General features: G+C 44.4%; 1 long non-coding RNA gene across 2 annotated transcripts in view; it reads left to right on the top strand.

The window, feature by feature from the left end:
* Positions 1–23,879, top strand: part of LOC104872012 — a 179,467-nt gene that overhangs the window by 87,755 nt on the left and 67,833 nt on the right. For both annotated transcript variants that reach the window (XR_004516432.1, XR_004516431.1), the window contains exon 2: positions 19,753–19,859. This is a non-coding gene — a long non-coding RNA (uncharacterized LOC104872012). The remainder of the gene's footprint in view (positions 1–19,752; positions 19,860–23,879) is intronic.

The following is a 23,879-nucleotide window of genomic DNA, read 5'->3' on the forward strand; positions in this document are numbered from 1 at the left end:
CTTCTCAGCTGCAGTCCCCCTGCCATTATGTCAGCTAGAAGAGCACCACTTCCTCACCCTGAGCCACCCGGCTGTGTGATCCCACACAGAGAAAGCATGCTCGGCTCCCCACACTCTGCATCTCCCACCTAGGTGCCCAGACTGGCCTGAGACGTCTCAGTCCCGGGGGCTGCTTCTTGCCTGACTGCCTCCTAAGTCACGCCCCGTTCTGCCAGCTTTGTGAAATGTGGTCCAGGATGACTCTAGGTCTGTAGGTGTCTCCAGGGACACAGGGCAGGATTTGTTCATCTACAGATGGAGCTTGGGAACCTCACACCCTGAGCATGGGCCCAGAGCTGGGCACCAGGGATTCCTCAATGTCTTCTCCCATTTTCTGTTGCTCGTGACAGTGCCACAGATTGAGTAAGCTACAAAGAAAAGACATTTATTTTGGCTCATGGTTCTGGACTGGGGTCGAGAGGCCACATCTGGTGATGGCTTTTTGCTGGCAGAGTGCCAAGACTGTGCACATGGTGAGGGACAGGGAGCTGTGTGTGTGTGTGTGTGTGTGTGTATGTGTGTGTGTGCGTGCGTGTGTATGCTCTGTTCCTTCTTCACATAAAGCCACCAGCACTGCATCAAGGGCTCCCCTACCCCAAGAATCCAACTTAATCCTAATCACCTCTCAGATACCCACCATCTAGGCACCACAGTCAGATAAAGTCTCCACCCTCGTCACATCTCACAGTGGCAATTAAACTGCAACTTGTGTTTCAGAGGTGACAAAATATTCTCAGACCCAGCTCCCAGTCACAGCCCCACATTGCTGATGCTTCTGAAGGAGCAAACATAAGCACATGACTGAATGAGAAGGTTCTGATTGTGGTGAGGACCTGGGGCAAACAGAGAGAAACAAAAGGAAAGGAGAGGCTCTGCTTTAGACAGTGGCCAAAGAAGGTGCTCCAGTAATGTGATGCCAGAGCAGATCAGAGCAACAGCATTGCAGGCAGAAGGCACCACATGTGCAAAGACCCTGAAGTAGAATAAGTTTGTATAGTTGAAAAATAGAAGGCACATGTGGCCATGGGGAGATGAGAACCATAGGAAGACAGGTGGGTCAGGCCCTGAGCCTTTGCAAGCTATGCTAACTCACACCTCTTATTTCAAGTGTCTAAAGACACTCTTTTGTTTTGGTTTGTTTTTTGAGACAGGGTCTCATATGTAGTTGAGACTGACCTGGAACTATGTAGCCCATGCTGGTCTCGAACTCATAGCGTTCCTCCTGCCTCAGCCTCTTGAGTGCTGGGATTACAGGCGTGCGCCACCATGCCCAGCCTGAAGACACTCTTTTGAGTACTGAGCAGAGAATGGCTTGCAGAATTGTGTTGAAACCAAGATGTCAGAGCCACAAGGAAGCCACTACCGTGCTTCTGCTCTCAGGAAGAGGAAAGGAGAAGGAGGATTTCTTCAGGTTGTTTGGTTTTAGAGCTGTTTTCTTGAGCTGAAAGATCTCATACAAAATTGGCCCCAGCTCAAGTTCTGAGGACAACTGAGAAGGCATAGTTAAGCCTGGCACCCTGCCAAGAATGCACACTCTGAAGGGGTGGAGCACTGGAGAGTTTATACATGAAGTTCCACGTTCTGTCTCCTCTGTGAGTGTGCTTGCCACCTGCTCAGTGGGAGTCACAGGTAGCAGAACAAGGAAGGAAATGAATAGCAGCTGTTCCATGGTGGTCTCCTTCCCACGTCAAAGGCTCTCTAACTGACACAACTCCCATAAAAAGTACTGGGGCCAGAGACATTGAGGTGCCCAAGTTGCCCAAGGTCATACAGCTACTAAGAGGAAGAGCTGGGGTTTGAATTCAGTTCTGTCAACTGCAACGCCTCTGCACCTGTCATTTCCTGCCACACCACTGGACATGTCCATGTGCTGAAGGGGTCATGGTCACCTCTAGCAAAAGCTGTCATTTGGTCCTTTTGCAAGACCAAGGGCCTCAGCTGGGTAAGGCTGGGGCAATCTGGGTTGAACCTTGTGCCATTAGGGTTCTTTGTCGGCCCTTCCAGCCACTAACTCACAGGCACAAGGCCCAACCATGAGGTACAAGGCTCATGCAAGGGCCACAAACCTCCCTTGAGGCCTGCAAGATTTCAGACATGTGTTTAATACAGTTGTAAAAAACTGGGTCCGAAATAATGGAAGAAATCCACCAAACCAGTTAGTGGTTTTGATTGATAAAGAGTAAGAAAAATGAATGATTTCATTGACCATTTATTGACATGCCCCACTTCCTTGGGCAGATCCAGGTCTCTACCCTGTATCGTTTTTCTTCTGCTTGAAGAACTTCTTTAAGATTTCCTGTGGGGCAGGTGTACAAGCAATGAACTCCTTTTGTTTGCATCTTCTGGGTAAAAAATATATTATGTAGATAATAATTCTCCCCCAATTGATTCATAAAACAAACACAGTCCCAGTTTTTTTTAAAAAAATCCCTAAAACCTTTTTTGCTTTTATAGAAACTGACTAACTGATCCTGAAATTCAAAAGAAAATGCAACAGATGTGGGAGAGCCAAAGTGACTTAAGTACAAAATTGGAGGATTAACACTACCTGTTTTCAGATCTTATTAAAAAGATATGGGAATAAAATAGTGTGATATTGGTATACACATGAAGCCAAAGATCAAAAGGATAAAAATATATACTTCAGACCTAGACCGACACATCTGCTGTGTGACAGATAACATTAAGAAGAAAAAAAGAAAAGCCATAGACTAGGAGAACACTTGTAAAACACATGTCTGATAATAGACATAAATCTAAGACTTTTTTTTTAAATCTCTCAAAAATTAAGGAAACAACCCAATATTTTAAGTAAGACAAAATTTGAAGATATATTTCACCAAAGAAGATATGTGAATGGCAAATACAGATAACATGATTAATACTTAGGGAAATCCAGATTTAAACAAGAACTAAATATCATTATACACCTATTAGGAAGTCTAGAACTAAAAATACTGACCATATCAAGTATTGGTAAGGATGTGGAGGAACTGGAACACAGCATAGTACGTCCACTTTGGAAAACAGGCAGTTTCTTAAAAGTTAAATGTACATTTGTTATGTTACTTAGCCATTCTACTGGTTTGTGGAAAATGAAAGCTTATGTCTACACAAAGGCTCTTACATGAGTCTTCACAACAGCTTTATTTTCAATGGTTCAAAATTGGAAACAATCACAATAGGTGGATGGATAAACAAATTGTGATACATCTATACAGTGGGAGACCTGAGCAATAAGGAAGAACAAGCTATCGGTATATGCAAGAACATGGACAGATATGAATTAACTATGTTGAGTGAAAGAAGCCATAGAAAAGAAGATACAAGCAGTATGATTCCATTTAGGTAAAACTTAAGAAAATGCAAATTAATATATAGCGACACTAGGTAGAATAATGAGAATTTATAATGTTAAATGCATATGTTAGAAAAAATCTAAAATTGAGTATTCAAACCTCCTTATTAGAAAACTAGAGAAAGAAGAAGAATTTAAGCATAAAGCAAGGAGAATAAAAGAAAGAATAAAAATTAGAGTAGAAATCAATGAAATGAAAAACAAAAAAATTATATAGAAAGCCAATAAAACAAAAACTGATTCTTTGAAAAGGTCATTAAAATTGATAAATCTCTAGTAGTGCAAACTAAGAAAAAAAAAGGAAAACACCAATTACCAATATCAGAGGAGAAAGAGGGCTCATCACTATGGATCCTAGGGACATTGAAAAGCATAATTCAAGAATACTACCAACATCCCTATGCCCACAAACAAGTAAGTTCCAAAGAATCAGTTCCTTGAAAGATAGGGCCTATGCATACCAAGCAACTATTGAAATTGACATGAGAGTAGTCTTATACTTCAAACACTAAATTAATAATTTAAAACTTTCCAGAAAAAAGGCACTAGGCACAGATAATTTCACAGGTATGTGCAACAAAATATTAAGAAATAGTAACAATTCTCCTTCACTCCTATGACCTAATCTCCCACCAAAGCTCCCACCTTCAAATACCATCAACTTGGGGGTTAGAATTTCAACGTATGAATTTTGAGATGGCACAGACAGATCACAGCATCCAGAATACCCTAATACTAAAACTTGATGAACACTTCTTTTGGTACTGAGGATTGAACCCTGGGCCTCATGCATATTAAGCAAGTGCTCTACTGCCACTGAGCTACACTTCCAGTCCACATAAAGACATTTCAAGAAAGGAAAACTATGGGGCTGGGGATTTTGCTCAGAGGCACCATGCCGGCCTCGAAAATGCAAGGTCCTAAGTTTGATCCCCAGCACTGCTAAAACAAAAAGAAAAGAAAAAGAAAAAAAAAAAGAAAGGAAAATTACAGATCGATATCTCTGATGAACATTGATGCAAATATTATTGAAAAATTACTAGTGAATGTGAAGGGAGGGCAGGGATAAGGAGAAAAAATGAGAACCCAGATCTGTCATGTAAAGGTGCAAGATCTCAGTGATGAATGTAACTGTACTGTATACCTAAAATGTACCAATAAACTCAATGCGAAAAAAAGAAAAATTACTAGTGAATTATATTTAACAATGCATTATACACCAAAGTGCATTATACACCAAAACCAAAAGGGATTTATTAAGATATCCAAGGCTGATTCAAAATTGCAAGTCAGTTAATATAACATGGCACACTAACAGGCTAAAGAAGAAAAGTCACGTGATCATATCAACTGAGGCAGGACAAGTATTGAATAAAATTCAGCATTTATCGTGATAAAATATCTCAGCAATAGGAATAGAGGAGAATTTCCTCAGCTTGATTAAAAATGTACAAAAAGTCTCCACTAACAGTTAATGATGAGAGACTGGACACTTTCTTCCTAAAATCAGAAGGCAAAGATGTCCTTTTTCACACTTCTATTCAACATCATGTTGGAAGTCCTAGCTGCAGTTATCAGATAAATTAGGTAAAATAAGGATATACAGATTGGAAAGAAAAAAAATAAAAATTATTGTAATTAACAGATGCATGTTTATCCCTGTGGAAAATAACAAATACTCTACAAAAACAAAACCAAAAATATCTCAAATCATGGAACTAACAGGCAAGCATAGTAAGGACACAAGTACAAAGTCAATGTAGTAAAGTTAATTGGTTTCTTAAACTCAATGTAAAATTCAAATTTAAAATGAAATTTCATTTGCAATAGTACCCCAATTTGCAAACATACCAATTGCAAAATTACCATTTGTGGCAGTAACTCCCAAATCAGTACCTAGGTATAAGTTTATTACAATATATATAGGAAGGATCTGCATGTGGAAAACCAGAAAATGAAGGAAAAAAATCTAAATAAATGGAACAATATTCCATGTTCATAGGTTAGAGGACTTTATGTTATAAAAATGTCAGTTATTTCTAACTTGATCAGCACAATCCATTTAAAATACCAGGGAGCTATTTTTAGATAGTGATAAACTAACTCTAAAATTAAGATAAAAAGGCAGAAGACCTACAATGCCAACACAGTTGCTAAAGAAGGAGATCAAAGTGGGAGGAGTCGTAGTACTCCATTTCAAGAATTCCTATTCAGCTAATCAAGACAGTGTAGGGCTGGCAGAATAGGTACAAAGTCATCAAATGGAGAGCTTGTGAACAGACCCACACAAATATAGTCATTTGTTATTTGACAAAGGTGCAAAGGCAATTCTATGAACAGAGTAAAGTATTTCCAAGAAATATGCTGGAACACTTGGATGTCCATATGTATAGTCAACCAGTCTGGACAGAACTTACACTTTACACAAAAATTAACTCAAAATAGTTCCCAGACATAAATATTAAAAAATCTATAAACTTCTAGGATAAAATATAAACTCTGACCCTGAGTTAGGTGATGAATTTTTATATGTAAGATATGAAGTATGGCTCATCAAAGAAAAATCATGTAAGTTGGACTTCATTGAAATTAAAAATTTATGGGCCCAGGATTTGGCTCAATGGTTCTGCTGCCTGCATCACAAGCACAAGGGCCCAAGTTTGATCCCTGTACCAAAAAAAAAAAAAAAAAATTAAAAACTTAGGTTCTATGAAAGATGCTGATAAGGTAATGAAAATACATGCTATGGATTGAAGAAGTATTTCCAAAATACAAACTTGATAAAAACTTGAATCCAAGATATATTAAGAAACCTTAAAACTCCACAATAAGGGGGAAAAAATAAGTGGCCCAATTTATAAATGGTCAGAAAATCTTAACAGATACTGAAGAAGATATACAAATGGTAAGTAAGCACATGAAGCATCATCTGTCAATAGGGAAATACAAATTAATACATACCTCTTATACACACCTATTATAATGGCTAATATGAAAAAATCAAAAATGCTAATTTCTGATGAAAATGTAGAGCAATAAGAATCCTCATTCATTGCTGATTGGAATACAAAATAGCAAAGATACTTTAGAAGATTGACAATTTCCTACAAAGTTAAACATAGTCTTACTGTGTGATCGAAGAATTGCTCTCCTTGATATTTATCCAGTTGATTGATTTTGGGGGGTGCATAAAAATCTGCACTTTAATGTGTATAGCAAATTTATAGAAAATTGTCCCAAGCTAGAAGCAACTAGGATGTCTTGCAGTAGATGAATGGATAAATAGCACATGCAAATAAAGGAATACCACTCAAAGTTAACAAGAAATGAGCTATCAAACCATGTAAAAAGATAGATTAATCTTAAATACATACTGATTCCTAAAACAAGGCCACCCATGTAGATGATTTTTCTAGAAAAAGCAAATCACAGAGATAATAAACAGATAGGGGCTTCTGGGGAGCTCTGGGAGATGGGAGAGTTGAGTGAGTGAAGTGGGTAAGATTTTTTAAGGAAAGCAAAACTAGTGCATATGATACTCTAGTGGTGGATACATAACACTGCTTTGGTCAAAACTCATGGGACTTGACCTCACAAAGAGTGAAACAACGTATGCTAATTTTCAACATTCAGGTGAGAGGCTGGGGAATTCCAGGGTGGAATGGTGAATATGAAAAAAATTGTCTACACGTCTGAAATAACCCCAGTGAATGGGGTAGAGTAAAATGTGCTGACCACATAACACTAGAAATGAGTGGAGACTGTAAGACTATAAACAAAAGGAGTTGTAACATCACTGGATTTTAGTTGATAAGACTGTGTTCCATGGGGGTAGGAGTTCTGAAGCTATTGCTCAGGCACTCTAACAGGGACATATGGAGCCTGGTTTCTCATTATTGGGGTGGGAAGTGCACTTGAATGTGCCCCTGAGAGTTTATCAAATCCCAAGGGAGGGATTACAACCTTTGGGAAAATCCCGCTGAGGGGCGGTGCTCCTGCGTCTGTTACCTGAACTTCTAGACCACAGCTGAGTCCCCAAATATGCACTGCAGAAGTAAGTGTGAGCAGAGACACTTCTGTTGGGTGGGATGAAACTTCGAAGAGGCTGAGACCTCTGAGAGTTGAGCAGACTTTGAATCTCCCTTCAGCTCCCCATCTCCAACCACAGCCCTTCACTTGATGCAAAACACGTTCTGCTTGATAACAGTGAGACTCACTTCCACGCCAGTAGGACTGTTTTGCTTTAAGCTTCCTTGTTGGCTGGAAACAGATCTAGCTCTGAGAAGTGCACAGTTGCAGGGAAGGCACTCCTTCAGGTCACAACTGTGGATTTGGAGATAGAGTGGGAGCCTCTGCCACTTCACAGTGGGAGTAGAGTATGAGTAGCCTGGTGGTACTGGGCTGGACCTCTGGCCAAATGTCCACTTACAAGGCCTGTGGAAAAGACGCAGTGACACTGCCTGGAGCTGCTTGGAAGACGAACAGTTCAGAGGCCAGCAGGAGGATCAGTCCAAAGCAAGCATGGCTTCACCCTCCCTTCCCATTTCTAGCCATACTGACAGTCTCTTCATCCGCATAATCAACAGTCTGTCTTCCCACAAGAACATCTGGCTTCTCTCCTGTCCTTTCACCAGCTGTGTGACCCTGGATGATAAAGTGACTAAATACTTCCCAAAGAAGCTTCCAGCTCTAAAAGTCTTCTAGTTATTATCAATGAATTAATCAGGAAATTAGTGACATTTAACATGCCTGTCAATTTGGTCTAAGGTAGATCTCAACACCTATGGATAGGCCAGCCAAACATCTAAAATGAAAAGGATTTGGTGTCTTAGCTACTTTGACTGTTGCTTTGACAAAATACTTGACACCTAAAGTTAGAAGAGGAAAGGTTTACTTATGTCATAATTTGTAGAGGTTTCAGTCCATAACTGGCTGGCTCCAAGGCAGGGTGGCATGGCAGAGGAGAAACAGTTTGCAGCAGAAGGTAGCAAAGCAACAAGGGATGACCACAGCTCTTTCTATCCCTTTATCTTATCCAGACTACTTAGGGCAGGTAGCACTAACACCCTTAATCCTTGAGCTCATGAATCAATCCCAGTGTCACACACTCTAGATCAAGCCACCTCTCAAAAATCCCCATCTATGACTTCAGGAGGATTTGAGGGGACATCTAGACATAGCCATAACATCTGAGAACAAAAACAGATGACAAAAGTAAATAAACACAAGAAATTCAGCCTGAATCAAACTTCAAGAAATCTTTACTGAGTAACTTCTACATGCAGGTCACAAACACAAGGTGGGGGGGACATAAAAATACTAATTCTCTTTCTGAAAAGAGTGTAATCTAATGCATTAAGTAATGCTTACTGAGAGGAAAACAACTCAGGGTGAGTAGACATAATAGGAAAACATAGGAGAATGGTAGGGCTAAAAGGGAGGGTACTGGGGAGGCAATTGTAGAGCTACTGAGATTTTGAGGGTAGAGAAACCAAAGAGTAGTATTCAAAAACTAGTTCTAACAATATGGCCTCACTGAGCGTTGTGCACTTTAGCTCTAGGTGCTGCCGTGTCCAAAGTGCCATTGTACAGAAGGGCTGCCAGGGTCCTGGAAGTGGTGACACATTCTGTGAGGACTTCCCAAATCCAAGAGGATGGTAGTGTCACTAATTCTCAAGGACACTGGAGAGACAGGACTGGGGAGGCCAGAGCCCATGGAAAAAGGACAGGGAAACTCGTGTGCAAGCACCAGGAGTGCTCCCACCAGTGGGAGTTGCTTCACATCCAGGACTGAGCATCTGGTCAGGACACGCAGTACAGTGGGGCTCTGACCCCCACGTGTCTTCTCACTGATGCTTTCTCTGACCTTGTGACCACCCAGAGAGCCCTATAAGCTCTCCACTGTTGTTTCCACTTGGATCCCGTGGGTGAGTTTTCAGTTTTCTCCTCACCCCAAGTTGGGATCAGGAGGAAGTTTGTGAGGTGCTGGGAAAAGGGTGTTTCTCCACATGATGTCTGGGGAGCCCTACCTATGTCTAAAAAGGGAAACGGGTGCTTGTCTTGCTTCTGGGACATTTTAGAAGTAGGCAGAATACAGTTTCAGCAGAAAATAAAATAGGGTTAGGGTGTGGAGGAAGAGAGGTCTTCCTTTCCTTCTCTCTGCTAAGGAGTGGTCTGGAGCAGGACCCCAGAACAGGGACACAGTTGTGCAGAGCCAGGAGGGGCTTCAGTGCTGGCTTTAAAGGGAGACCAACCATGGTATTGTGAACTTAAGGGTGCACAAGGTGAAAATGGACTGTCTCACCATTCTGGAGACAGGAATCTGCCTGTGCCTCTGTTTCTAGTTTCCCTTTTGTACGAGGACCCTAATCATACTGGACTAGGGCCCATCCTAAGGACCACATCTTAGCTGATTACATCAGCAAAAGCCCTCTTTCCAGAGGTACTAGGGATAGGAACCAAATCATGCTTTTGGTATGGGACACAATTCAACCCATAACAATATACTTTCTCCACAAGGAGCCAAGCATAAGGATGTGTCAGTCACAGGCAGGAGAAGAGGGTGAAATGCACTGGGTCCCTCAGCGAGGCAGCCCTGGACTGGCTCTGAGCCACTGTCCCCATGCTGCAGATGTATACAGCACATGTGTCACAGCGAAGCCTAGTGTGAGCTGAGAACACAACCCCAACCCACTGCTAGGGCAGGGCTGGCAAGACTGCTAATGAAAGGTGATGAGGCCCCAGGACTAAGGCACACCCTGTGTGAGGACCATTGCCTGCCCTGTATAGTATGGCCCCCAAGGGTGCCTGTCCAGAGGACTGGGCAATGTGCTGCTCTCCACACCATCATCTGAACCTACCCAGGCAAGATGTGGCCTTGTGCCTGGACCTCCTTACTAAAGAATGGAGATTGCCCTCTTCCTGCCCGCCTACGGTGGGGTGCAGCTCAAGTGGAATAACACCGAGGTGACAGAGATAGTGTCACATGATTCTCAATGCTCCATGCCACTCTGACTGGTCAGTGGGCACTGCTTCTCTTTCTTAGGAGCATCCTGCCTTCATCTGGTTGAAACTCCATCTGATGGCTTTCCCTGGGCCAGCTCTGTGCAGGGATGACTTAGCCGATCCTCCTGGCAGCCTGCCTACTGCCTCTGCTGAGCCCAACCTGCACTCCTCACTTGGAGAGCCTGGAGCCAGGCAGCCTTCCTGGCTGGGTTCTGGCCAGGTGAGCTGGCCTGAGGGACAAGAAGGATCTCTAGCTTGCACCTGTGGCTCAGGTTTCTCCCCTGCAGCCCGAGCTCTCTCTGCTGGTGTTTTCCAGAGCACCTCAGCCCTTCCAGATTGACAGCTCCCTCTTGCTTGGGATCAGAGCTTAGGAAGTGGGCTTTTCAAACTCTGCTTGCAGCTTGGCCTGCCAAAGGCCCCACCACATCACCGGTTGCCTTGTTTACCCTGGCCACTAGTCCTCTCTGCACTCTAAGAAAACAGATTACGGTCCAGATAAAAGTTTCCTTTCTGGAGGTGGCTCAAGTTCTGAGAGAAAGTCTTCCTGCGGCCCATGACACCATTTTGGTTTGTTTTATCTGTCTCCACCTGTGGAGCAGGGAATTAACCTGCTGCCCAGGGCCAGGCCAGCAGATGACTGGAGGAAAGTGGAGGAGCTCTGGTGTGCGTTCTCCACAGCACAGCACCGCCTTGTTCTCCTCTGCCGAGTATTGTGTGGGGAGGCCGGCCCACATCTGAATAGGACTCTGTGTAACTCGATCTGTTTTCTTTCTTTGCTGTAGTCTGCGTGCCAAATTTAACTGCGCTGTGTTTTGTGTATGCAGAATGGTGCGGGAGGGAAGGGACTGGAGGGGGCTGTGTGTCCATGTGGGTTTTCTCTACCTCCCCTTTTTTTTTCTTGTCTGCTTATTCACTGTTTGCAGTGTAGAACTTAACAGGACTGCGCTCCTGTCCTCAGTCCTTAAACCTTTAGGGATAAGCAGCAGGGGACTTCACAAAGCCTTCAGGGAAGTACTGTGCTGTTGGAGTTAACCAAGGCCTCTGAAAATGTGAACTTCCCTAGAAGTGCCACTGCAGTAATTATCGGGCCCTGCTCCCAAAGGTAAAATATCCCCTCACTTGCAGACAAGCGGCTAAGGGCCTCAAAGCCAAGAGTTGCTACCACTGTGCCCAAGGCTGCCTGTGGCAAGCACCCTATTTGAAAAGCTTGCACGTCCTGTACTCTCCAGAAGTACTACAAGAGCGGATGTAGGAAGTTTCCCCAAAGAGACAAGAATCTGCTGTCCTGTTATAAGGGAGCCAGGCTTGGCTCCTGCCATGGAAGATGTGAATCGGCTCCGTGGTTGTAGCTCCCTGTTGCTAGCCCCAGCCAACGGGGGAGGCTTCCTGGGGGAAGCAGAGCCTTGCTGTCCTCTGCTGGATGGAGAAAGCAGGCAAACTCAATATTTTGGTACCTGCTACAGGTGGTTGACAAAGAGGGTTCCTCCCTCCCTCAGCCCCTTCTGGGAAAGCTCCCAGAAAGTTTAAATGAAGAACTTTAGCGTCCAGGGTCCAGGGGACTGGGGGATAGCAGTGGAGAGTGCTTGGTTTCACTGCCCATTTCTTTCAGAAATCACAGAAATGCAGAAGAATACAGAAGCATGGAGCGCCTTGGGAGGGGTGAGATGTCTTGGGTCATCTTGGGCTATATTTAGAATGGAAAATGTGCTGGCTCAGAGAAAAAGCAGTCATGTGTCCTTGTCCAAGTAGGGTGCTCAGAGCCCTGCCCCATAGACCCTGGCATCTGTCCTCACCCAGCCCAGCACCCCTTCTTCTCCAGGTCTCCTTCCCAGGCCCTGCAGGTGAGGCCCACATCACTTATTAGTAAATCGTGGCAGGGCAGGGCTGTGAGGACCCAGAGTGTCACCCAGAAGCCAGCGCGACTAAGAAGGTGCACCCTGTTCTCTGAGTGGACACTGGTACTCTGGCCTTGGTGCAGCTCACCACTTACACTCAGTACTGTCACCACAGACACAGTGGGCTCTTCACAGAGGCAGAGATCTGCCCGACCCCGTCAGCACCCTGTTAACTTTCTTTTCGTAACCATCGAAATGCTTATAAGATCCTGGAAGTTCATTGCACAACTGTCCTGCCACAGAGCTGCACATGGTTTCTCAGAAAGGGCACCACAAACCCGCCTGTCACCCGTCTCACCCTTGCTCCACTTCCCAGTCCACTTGGGGATCTGGATGGTGTGGAGGACAAAGTCAGAGGCCAGTTTCCTGTGCTCCTGGGGACAAAAGGAGACCATGGAAGTACAGGCAGCCCTCACTTCCTGGAGCTGTTGTGGGCCAGACCAACTCTGACTGGAAGAAATGAGTCCTCACGTGCCTTACTGGCTCTACCTAGGAAATGCTTCGTACTGTTGTCTCCTAGCCCATGTCTTCCATGCAGCCTGCCACCCAAACTTACTTCTCAGACCCCTGTTCTGGATAGCAGCCAGCATTAGCATCCATCCTTCTCCTTTTGGAACCCAACTGTGGCTTCTTGTCATACCTAAAATAGAGCTCACCCCCTCTCGGTGCCCAGCAAGTGATTCTAATGTCCTGCTATGGCTCACCAACTCCACCCTGACCCAGTCCAGCCTCAGGGCATTGGATTTACTGTGCTGGTCAGCTGCAGCCTGCTCCCATGCATCTGTCTCAGGGTGGAAGTAGTTATTCCAATGTGGGCCCTGTGGGGCTGGTCCCATGATCCCCAAGACCCAGATCATCTGGAAAATGTGGCCAGCATCCCCCAGCACCCTAGAGTTCCTCCCTTGCCCAAGTGTAAGGCTGCCCATCGTGATTCCCATGACACTGGCTCCCAAGACCCTGGCTCCCAGGACGCAGGCCTGCTACTTCCTTCTTGTCCAGTGCCAGTGGATGTGAGTTTTCCACCACAGTCCCTGGCCAGAGCTCAGAGCTTGCATTTGGGCCAAGTGGCTGCTCTTTCAAGGACATCAGGACCAGGCCAGAGAGTGGACAGGTCACATGAGCCTGCTTAGAAAGCCTGTCTTGAAACTAACACACTGACACGCTTTCTGAGCTTGAATTTTCCTGTTCTATTACTGCATCATCTCAAAAGAAAATTCTATTATCATAAATGAAAACGGGGCTGAGCTGAACCTCCAGTGCAGTGCCTGCCCATATACCATTTAATCTGCTGTCTCCAAAATAGTTTGCTCCCATTTATCAGACCTAAGATGACCTTGACCTGCTCAAATGAATCACCTAGAAGATGCATCAAGTTTCTTGCTCAGAAAAACACCCTTTCCAGAGCTTGTCTAGGGCAGCCTGGGAGAGGAGCCCACCTGGAGGGTGGGAATTTCAGGGGGAGCTTAAGACACCACTCACTGATCCTTTGCCAAGATGGTATTTGAGGTCCCTGGAGTGAAAGCAGAATCCACCTTCCTCACACATACCCTTTATTTCCACAGACCTCCCCAATGGAGACCTGTCCAGCTTGGGCTGGGCCCCTGCTAGTTCAAAACTGAAAATTTTAAATGGAAACCAAAGAAGACAAATGTCAGGTGACACTGAACAGATCACAAGACAGCCTGCCAACCATATTCTGCCTTCCTGTTTTCTTTAACGATCCCAGAGCCACATCTTCCTTGTCATGGGTTTAAGGTGTTAACATTTTTTTAATTAAAATTCAGTATCATCGAACAGGTCTTTGTTCTAAAAATCCAAATGTAATGAAACTGCCATTCACAATCATTTTCTGGTGGGCTGCTTATTAAAAAAAATGATTTTCAGTGAAAAAATAGGTGAGTTTTCACAGCATGGAGCCGTCAAGAATCAAATGCTTACCAGTCACAGCCCGGCCCTGGGGATATAACGTGTATGTGTGTGCATGGGGCGGGTGTTGTCAGATGTCAGTTTCAGGATGATCATTTCTGAGGCCACATTCCTACTATGCTGGATCCTGTGGTGCGTTTATAGACTGACGTCATTCTTTAGGGGGAAATTATTACACAAATGTTTATAGAAGAGAGCGCCTTTCACAGTGTGCCTGACGGAAGAGCAGTTTAGAAGGCAGACAGGACTGGGATTCAGAGCACTCCAGTGTCACTGGGCAGAGGCCTCCTCCATTGGATTGGGGGGGAATCCTGATGCTCAGCCCCCACCTGGTGGGGGCAAAGCTAATGCAGCCTCTTCCTTCTACCTCTTGGGACACAAGGGCCCAGTGGGAAATGACAAAACCACAGCAGTCTGTGCCTTTTGTTTGGTCAATACCTGAGCCTTCATGGAAAAATCTAGTGACTTCTGTCTGTTTACAAGATCAGAAGAACTGTGTTTCGCCCAGTCTCCCCAGTATCAATTAGCTGCCCAGTGTCATCCGTTAGTCCTTCATTCTTGCTGTGCCCTGTGGGTATCTGAGTCATGGTCTTGCCCCAAGGGATATCTGGATGGAAGGAATCTTCTCCTTTCAGCACCTCAGTGTCAGAATAGCCCTAAGCAAACCATCCTGGAGCCCAGCCTCAGTTTGCTCAGCTGGATAATGGGGTTAATGGAGTGGCCTTCTGGGGTGCTGCATGTACAAAGCAAGAATTCCTGAAGGACCACAGTGCCTTGCATAAAGAGGCCTCAACTCACATCTGTATGTCCTCAGGGGACACTGATGCCCTTCCATATCTCTGAAAACAATAATATGAACAGCCAGCACAGTTTCCCTTCTAGACAGCTGCTGGGGAGCAGGATAGAACTGCTGAGAAGCCAGCAGCTTTGGGTTCCTGTCTGGTGGTGACCAAGGTCTGGCCGAGACCAGAGGTGAGACAGGAATGATGCATTACACAAAGACTTCAGGGACATCTTGAATTTGTTTATAACTAATCTGCAAAAATCCAGATTTTTTAAATTCACAGCAAATCTGCTCCCTCAACACATCTGCAGAAAAATGTGAGAAGTGTGTTCAGAGACCATGTGTAGCTGGGCTTTTTTTTTCCCCCACAACTAAATCCATAGTTACCCTCCAAGTAATCTTACCATATTTAACCAGTTCCACGTAAACAGGTCGAGGTATATTTTCAGTAGTTTCAGGTGAAACCTGTTAAGAACAGATGTGCACACTGTCCCCCAGCCGTGATGTATTTAAATGTACTTTTCCATCTGCAGCTTTTGCTTTCTCCCTTTCCTTGGAGAGGGGAAAGAACAAGAAAGCAGAGCCATCATTAAAGTGGCCCACTGGAACCAGGGTTTGCCACTGGCTTTCAAACAGCCTTTGGCCAGTGTTCTATGAGCCCAGTGTGTACCTGCCCACTGCACCAGGGCTGGCCTTTCCCTACTGCTGCAGAAATAAACAGCTCCAACCCAAGGACTGAGCAACTGTCTATCTCTTTTCTGGGGGGGAAAGGGGGAGTCCTGGAGACTTAACCCAGAGTTTCCATGCTGAGCTATATCTCCAAACCATTTTAATTTTTCTTTTGAGACAGTCTCACTAAGTTGCCCAGGCTGGGCTCAAACTCACAACTCTCCTGCCTCAGCCTCCCAGAGTGCTGTAATCACAGTTGTGTACCAACACACTTGGCCTATCTATTTCTTTGACCCTCATTTAGCTCTTTAAGCTGCCAGAAAAAAGGGGGAGAAAGAAGAGATAAAGAATTCCCAAGTCAACAACAACAAAGTCAACCACTGTTGCTTGCTTGCAAGCTCAAGGATCCAAGTTCGATCCCCAGTACTCACCCCCACAAAAAAAACAAAACCAAAATCAACCACCTTGTTAGAAAATGGGTAAAAGACCTGAATAGACATTTCTTCAAAGAGGACATACAAGTGTCCAAAGCTACCCAGTGTCACCAGTAACTTAGGAAATGCAAATAAAAACCCCAAGAAGATATCACTTCTCACCCTTTGGATTGGCTAATATTAAAAAACAGAAAATAGTAAGTTTTGGAGAGGATGTGGAAAAGACTTGTGCACTGTCTGTGAAAATGTAAAATAGAATGGTGCAGTCACTGTGGGAAACAGGATGGCGGTTCCTCAAAAAAATTCAAAATAGAATTATCGTGTGACCCAGCAAGCCCACTTCTGAGTGTGTATCCAAAAGAACTGAGAGCAGGACCCTGCCCGGCTGTGCTCATAGCAGCACTGTTCATAGTTGACAAAAGGCAGAAGCATCTCAAGTGTTCGTGGAGAGATGAATGGGTAAACAAAATGTGGTGCATAAATAATGGAACACTACTCAGCCTTAAAGAGGAGGGATGCAGATGCCTGCTCCAGCCAGGATGAACCTGGAAGATGTTGTGTTAAGTGAAGTAAGCCAGTTACAAAAGGACAAGTGCTCTATGACCCCAGTTACCGGAGTTACTTGGGCCAATTGAATTCATAGACAGACAGCAGGGCAGCGGTTGCCAGGAGGAGAGTTGGAAAGTCGTTGTGTAATGAGCAGAGTTTCAGTTGTGCATGTGTAAAATGGTTCTGGAGGTTGATTACACAGCACCATGAATGTGCTTAACATTGTTGAACCATATACTTAGAATGGTTAACAAGAAAAACTAAGGGGGGGAACTGATCGTGATTCCCTTGATACCCACTTCAGGGATGAGCGAAGGGACTTGGCGAGATGCACATGCACAGTAAGATGTGGTGCCTGTAACTGTGATGCAGGGAGGTAAGGGGCCGTGTTTGTTCTGGTCTGAATTTCAGGTCTTTGCCCATTTTCTGCCAGGGAAGTTTGTGTTGTTGTTATGCCCTGGATGTCAGGAGCAAGGACTGCTCTGTGATGTCCTTACTGGTCGTCGTGACTGAGGCACAGAGGGCCCTTTCTCACAGGTTACCATTGATTTCCCATGGCCAGAATGGAGTGGAGAGGCACCTGTCTCACGCAATGACACATGGCTTAAGCCACATGGCTCAAGCATTCTCCAGTTTGCAGGAATCTATCCTGCTGGCTTTGCGCTGGCACCAGGAGGGAGGGAAGGCAACTTGGGTGGGGTTGCTATGGCCAGTGGGCCTCAGGGAACAAGGCCAGCTGGATGGAACAATGCTCTGCTCAGTTGCAGTTCGCTACCACCTACAGTGAAGCCATGGGTCAGCCACTTTGCTTCAGTTGGTCACCTGTAAAAGGAGGATGAGATTCCAGATCTGTGGGAGCTCTTGCTTCCTACATTCTGTCCAGAGTAGTGACCTTCAAAGGCCACAGAATCAGGGGAAATGTAACATGGATGTGTTTCTCAGTGTCTAACAGGACATAAGTGTTGAGAATCACTGCAGGCACTTTCCTGTTAGCTGGGGCCTGTAGTGATGGGCACGGAGGCAGGGTCAGAACCTGATTCTGGAGTCTTTGGCTCAGCAATCACTTTGGACCCTGGCAGGAGAGGACCCCTTGGAAATGTTTGGGCTCAGCTGAGCAGGAAACTTGCTAAGGGGTAAAATCAACTTCCCAGGAGAGAAAGGAACCACATATGTCATAATGAGGGGGATAGAACAAAATCAAAGCATTCATTAACACTTCAAACAGGATAAAATATATATTTGGTATGCAATTGTTGCTTCCTGGCGAGGAAGGAGTCTGATGGAGAATGAAGTTAACCTAATCCTGAAGGAAGACACCAAGGGCTTCTCTCACTGGCTGAAACTGTGGGGAGCCCTGCTCCCCCTGCACCTGTTGGCCGCTTCCCTGGCCCCATGCAGAATTCTGATCAGTTTTGGAGCCCATTCTGATGATTTATACCTGGTTTATGAAAATCATGATTGTCTTCAAGCTTTTTCTATCTCTTCCCTGTTTCTTCTGCCTATTTTCTTGTCTGTTCATTTTGTTGTATATTTTTCAAAAGTAAACATTCATGGGCCTTGATTTCTCCAACCAATGCTGGAGTTCAAAGAAGCAAAAAAATCAAAGAGACTCAAAACTCAATTCTTTTATTCACTCGGCTTATTCTGGTTTGGGGGCAGCACTTCTGAGCCCAAGACAGAAACTACTGAAAAGGGGGACTACTTCCCAGAATCTGGCAGCTTATCAGGAAATCTGAACTCACTCAGCAAGTAAGCCTGGCTTCTCTGATTGGCCTGGGAAGATTTTGGTCCTGCACCTTGCTTCCCAAGGTGATCCCAAGGTGGGATGGGTGAAATTCACCCAGCTCTTCTCCATCTTCTCCAGACTACCTTGATTGGCCACCCCCATTTCACTAGGTTTTCATTATCAGTTCCCATTCACCACTACCATGAGTTCCAAACAGCATGTCAATCCAGTGGAGCTTTCCACACATGACTGGCAGGTTTGTGACCTTTATTTTCAGCCACAAGTGAAAGGGGACTTAAAAGATGTACATGTGCATATGCAAGTGTGTGTGTGTGTGTGTGTGTTTATGCCTAATGCACATGCTCCTCATAAAAAACAGGATAAATTACAAAGAATGGCAACGTAATGATTACAGAAAAGTATATGAGGCAGAACCCATTAGCAAGCTACATTTTGCTCAAAATGAAGATACTGGCAGGCAGAATAACATGCCTTGTGCCGGAACTCATTCAGCTGTAGCAATGACTAATAATGTAGCAGAGGATTTGTTCACATTTTCCCCCTTTTGTGCCTATTTTCATAAGTTAATAACTCAAGCATGAAAATTGGTTCAGGCTGAAAACTAGCGGTAAGAGCTGGGCAAACCGTGTGGGAAACAACTTTTTGTTGTTGTTGTTACTTAATTTAGTTTGGCTGTTTTCAAGTTAAGAAGAGTGGAAATGTCAATGTGGGTTTTCTCTCGCAATGTATTTTTGTTAAGCCCAAGAACATTTGGGATTTCATTGTACAAGGCAAATATTCAATGGCTACAGAGAGTAGGTTCTTTTCCTACAGGTGGATGTTTCTGTTGGGACGGGGATGAGATCGAATCAAAGCCTCATGATGACATCAGCTGAACTTGCTTGCTGCCAGCTGGAGAACTCCTATTCCTCAGCAAAGCAAACAGCCTGGTCAGCAACAGCTGCCCCAGACAAAGTGAGAGGTGGGTGGGGTAAAGCTTCCTGCTGGGTTTTTGTGAATTCTCAGAGAAACATAGGGGATAGAAATGGGATGAATAAGAGTAACGCCTCTCCTTTCTACAGGAATTGGGTTTCTTGAGCCTTCCCTGTGCACAGAGCCAAAGTCAAGCAAGGAGGACCAGATTTCACACAACCCTTTCATTTTTCTCTTCCTTTGTAGGAAACTGGAAAGACATAGAAGGGCTCAGAGGATCGACAGAAATTGCAGAGAATACTATAGCAAATAATTAAGCATCCACATTCCATAAACAAAAAATGCTAATATTTTATAATGGGTCCTCAAACTTCTAAAAAATAAAATAACTGAGCCGTTACTGCTAAAGTTGTGCCCTTTTCTTTATTTCACAGACAAGCAAAGTGGGGAGCAGGAAGAGGAGAGGACCTCAGGGGTGTGCAGTCTCCACCTCCTTCTCATCCTTAATGAACCAGATCTTTCCAAGAAGACTACCAGGCTGGTAAGACAAGCATTCTTGGCCCTCTGCTCTCTGGAGAGCGCAGGGTCCCCAGGCCAGGTGTTTGAGGGTTTGTCTCTTGTGTTGAGGACCTGTGCCGGGCTCAGGGTACAGAGCAGCGGTCAAAGCCCAAAGGGGACCCCTCAGCTCCTGCAGCAGTGCAAGGAACACCAGATGGAGAGGAACATACCATCCCTCACCAGGAAGAAAATGCTTAGGGAGACGTTTCCCAGCAATAAATATGCACTCTCTTTATGTACATTTTAATCCGTACCCCAATCATGGATGCCTGAAAAAAAAAAAAAAAAATCTAAATATATTCTGCCACTAGTTTGCCACCGGGTAAAAACAATCTGGTGTTTTTTTAATTAGAAAATTGCTCCATTTTTAATATAATCCTTTTCCCCAAAATGGTATCTGAATCCTTTGAGGGTTAAAAAAAAGAAAAAGAGTGAATGTGAGGAGGGAGAAGAGCTTCTTCCGTTCGTGCGCTTCTGAGTCTGCGCTCTGGCTGAGACGGGCGAGTCCTTGCCGGCTTGCGCGGGAATCGCTGAGAACACCCGCTCTGTGGACACGGAGCTCAGAGGCTGTTAGAGAAGGCTCCGCTTAGAAACCAGCTATTGGTTTAAGCGGGGGGGTGTCTGTGTGTGTTTCCTGTGTTGACTGATTTTGGCTCCACAGAGAGATCGCGGGTCATTTCGGAGTAACTGAAGCGCCCCCTCTATCAGCTCCACAGTTGTTTTAGGAAAGGTAGAAGGCAGCCTTTTCCGTTCCAAAGCAGAGTTGGGCGAGGAGCCCGGCGTCGTCAGGGTCCGGGCTGGCCAGCTCCACCTCACCGGCTGGGGCAGGCGAGGATGTGCGCACCTGGTCCTCAACCCCACCGGCTCCTGCTCTATCCCAACCGAGGCTGCTTCCCTCCCTTCCTCTGCCCCCGCCGCCCTCCTTCCTCATCTGCCTACGGCGAGGAGTGAGCAGGAGGCAGGTGCGGGGTGGAACTGCACAGAAAAAACACCAGAGAAAATAAGGCGTCCAGTTCGCCTGAAAAGGAGAGCACAGTCTCGGGTGCCCTGATCTCACAGCCTGGACATGGGCGAACCGTTCAGGGGCAGAGGGCAGGACTTCCTAGAGCGTCTCCCCGCTCCGAGGCCCCACAGGAGACTTTCCAAAGATAGGTTCCATGCTTCCAAAGACAAAACCGCAGGGTTCCTGGCTCAGAGCTTTGCCTTTATGGGCTTCACCAGAATCTTCCTGGCCTCAACCTGGCTGCTGCTTCTGCCTGTAAGAAGAGACAGAGACGCACTGACTCGGGGCTGAAGTTCACCGAGCTTCGTTCAGTCCCCTGAAACCCCTCAGAGTGGACTGACAGTTGAGGTACCTTGTGCCTTCAGCTCCTTCCTTAGAGCAAATGCAAAGAAGCTAGGCAGTACGGTGCATATAAGGATTCTGGGGCCTTCCAGAAAGCAACAAAGTTAGTTTCTGTACTGGCTGAGTGTGGCTCTGTAGGATCCCCAAAAGTTGGCTTTACAGAGGCACTGTGCAGAGAAAGGCTGATCAGGGAAGAAATTAAGTCAGTGATTCCTGTGGTGGAGTTTCAAAAGTTGGTTGACAACAGCCCCATCATTTCTAAAAACTGCATGTGAGAGGTCCAGTGCTGACAGGTATGGCAGTGTGACTTTAATGTGGCCCTCCAGTAAACAAGAACAATCCATACCTTTTTATACCCTTGCTTGTCATCATGTATCTTTCCTGAGGAAAAGTCCGTTTATGCTTTGCCCAGATGGACCAGTCCAGAATCCTGCTTCTCCCACACTTGAGTCATGCAGCAGCCTTGTATGGCTTTATAATCCTGCATCAACTTCTATCCCATCCACTCATCCCTAACATAGAAAATTTGTTTCCAGTGAAAGTAATGTGTAGGGCTTTTATATCTGTGTATCCTCTTACATTGAGGATATTGGATATAAAGGACAACAGAAAATAAAACCAAATCCCACAGTTTCACAATAAAAATAATACAAAAGTTTAAAATGTTGCCCATTTTTGATTGGGTTGTTCAATTTGTTATTATTGAGCTTGAGGAGTTCTTTATAAATTCTGAATACAAGTTCCTTATTAGTTACATGGTTTGTAAGTATATTCTCCCAATCTGTAAAACAAACAAACAAAAACAAAACCAATGTCTTTTGCTTTTAATTTTGAAGAAGTCCTACTTAGCAGTGTTTACTGTTACTGATTAGGCTTGGTGTAAGAAATATTTGCCAAAGCCAAGATCACAATGACATTCTCTTATTTTTTCATGGAAGCTGTAGGTATTTCATTCTATAATGATCCATTTTGGGTTAATTTTTGCATATGGTGTGAGGTATGGATCAAAGTTTGCTTTTTTTCTTGCATGTGTATATTTAATTGCTTACTCAACATTTGCTAAAAGACTAATTTCTGTATTGTATTGCCGGTCACCTTTGGCCAAAGTCCATCTATATTTGGACTTTGGATTCTGATATTTCCTTGGTGCTATCTTCCCCTATCCTGATTTTGTGTGCTGCTTGAGGTCACAATTTATTACCGTCTTTCACATTGTTACGGTTAGCAGGACTGATCTGAGCAGTTCTTACTTGGGATTTTTCTCATGCACTTAAAGTTGGATGATGGCTGGAACATTTGGAAACATAACCAGGTTGAAGACCCAAAAGGCTTCATTTTCATATCTAGTGCCTCAGCTGTAACATCTGGGAGAAGACTGGCCATCTAACTTCCTGTAGCCTGTTTGAATAACTCATTGGGACTTCCTCACACAGTAAGATCCTCAGGAAGTTGGACTTCTTAGTGGCAGCTTACCCTGGAGTGAATTTTGCCAGAGCAGATGGTCCCAAGAAACCCAGGCTGAAGCTAAAATACTTCTTGTATTCCCATGAGGCATCCTGTGGAGTCAGTTCTCCTATACCCTGTAAGGAAAGCAAGTCTCCTTGACCAGACTGTGTTCAAGGAGAGGGTATGTGATCCTACCTCTTGATGTCAGGAACCCCATATGAACAAAAAGGAATTGTTATTTTGTGTGTGTGTGTGTGTGTGTGTGTGTGTGTGTGTGTGTGTGAGTGATATAAGCTGTGCTAGTAGCAGAAGGCTCCACTATTCTGATAATTATATTAAGTCTCAAAATCAAGCATTAGTCCTCCAACTTTGTTCTTTTGCAAGGACTACTGTTATGTCCTTGCCATTTCCATGTGGGTTTCAGAATCAGCTTATCAATTTCTACAACAAAACAAAACAAAAATTCTGCTGCAATTTTAATGAGAATTGTTCTAAATTCATAAACTGACTTGGTAGGAATTTACACCTAAAATTATTTTAAGATTGAGCTAGGTGTGGTAGGGCAAATTTATATGCTCAGATAATAGGAAGCCTCAGGCAAGAGGATTACTTGATCCCAGGAGTTCAAAGTCAGCCTGGGCAACATATCAAGATTCCTGACTCAAAAACAAAACAAAACAAAATCAATTTAAGAACAATTTGGTGAAAAATTATATATTAAAAATATTGAGTCTTGTGATCCATGAACATAGTACATCTCTCTCTCTATCAAGAAATCGCACAATCACAAATGTTGGCGGGGCTGTGGGGAGAAAGGAACCCTCCTCCATTGTTGGTGGGAGTGCAGACTAGTGCAACCACTATGGAAATCAATATGGAGATACCTCAAAGAGCTTGGACTGGAGGTTCCATTTGACCTAGCCATCCCTCTGCTGGGTATCTTTCCAAAAGAACTAAAAAAATCATATCACAGAGAAGTATGTGCACCCATGTTTATAGCGGCACAGTTTGTAGTAGCTAAATCTTGGAAACAGCCTATTTGCCCATCCGTTGGAAACTGGATAAAGAAGTTGTGGTTTTTCTATAAAATGGAATATTACTCAGCCATAAAGAGTGAGAGAATAGATTCATTCATAGGAAAATGGATACATATTGAAGATATACTCCTAAGTGAAATAAATAAGTCACACATGTGTAAATACCAAATAGTTT

Source organism: Fukomys damarensis, unplaced genomic scaffold, assembly GCF_012274545.1.
Source record: "Fukomys damarensis isolate Sample0158 unplaced genomic scaffold, DMR_v1.0_HiC HiC_scaffold_9, whole genome shotgun sequence".
NCBI lineage: Eukaryota > Metazoa > Chordata > Mammalia > Rodentia > Bathyergidae > Fukomys > Fukomys damarensis.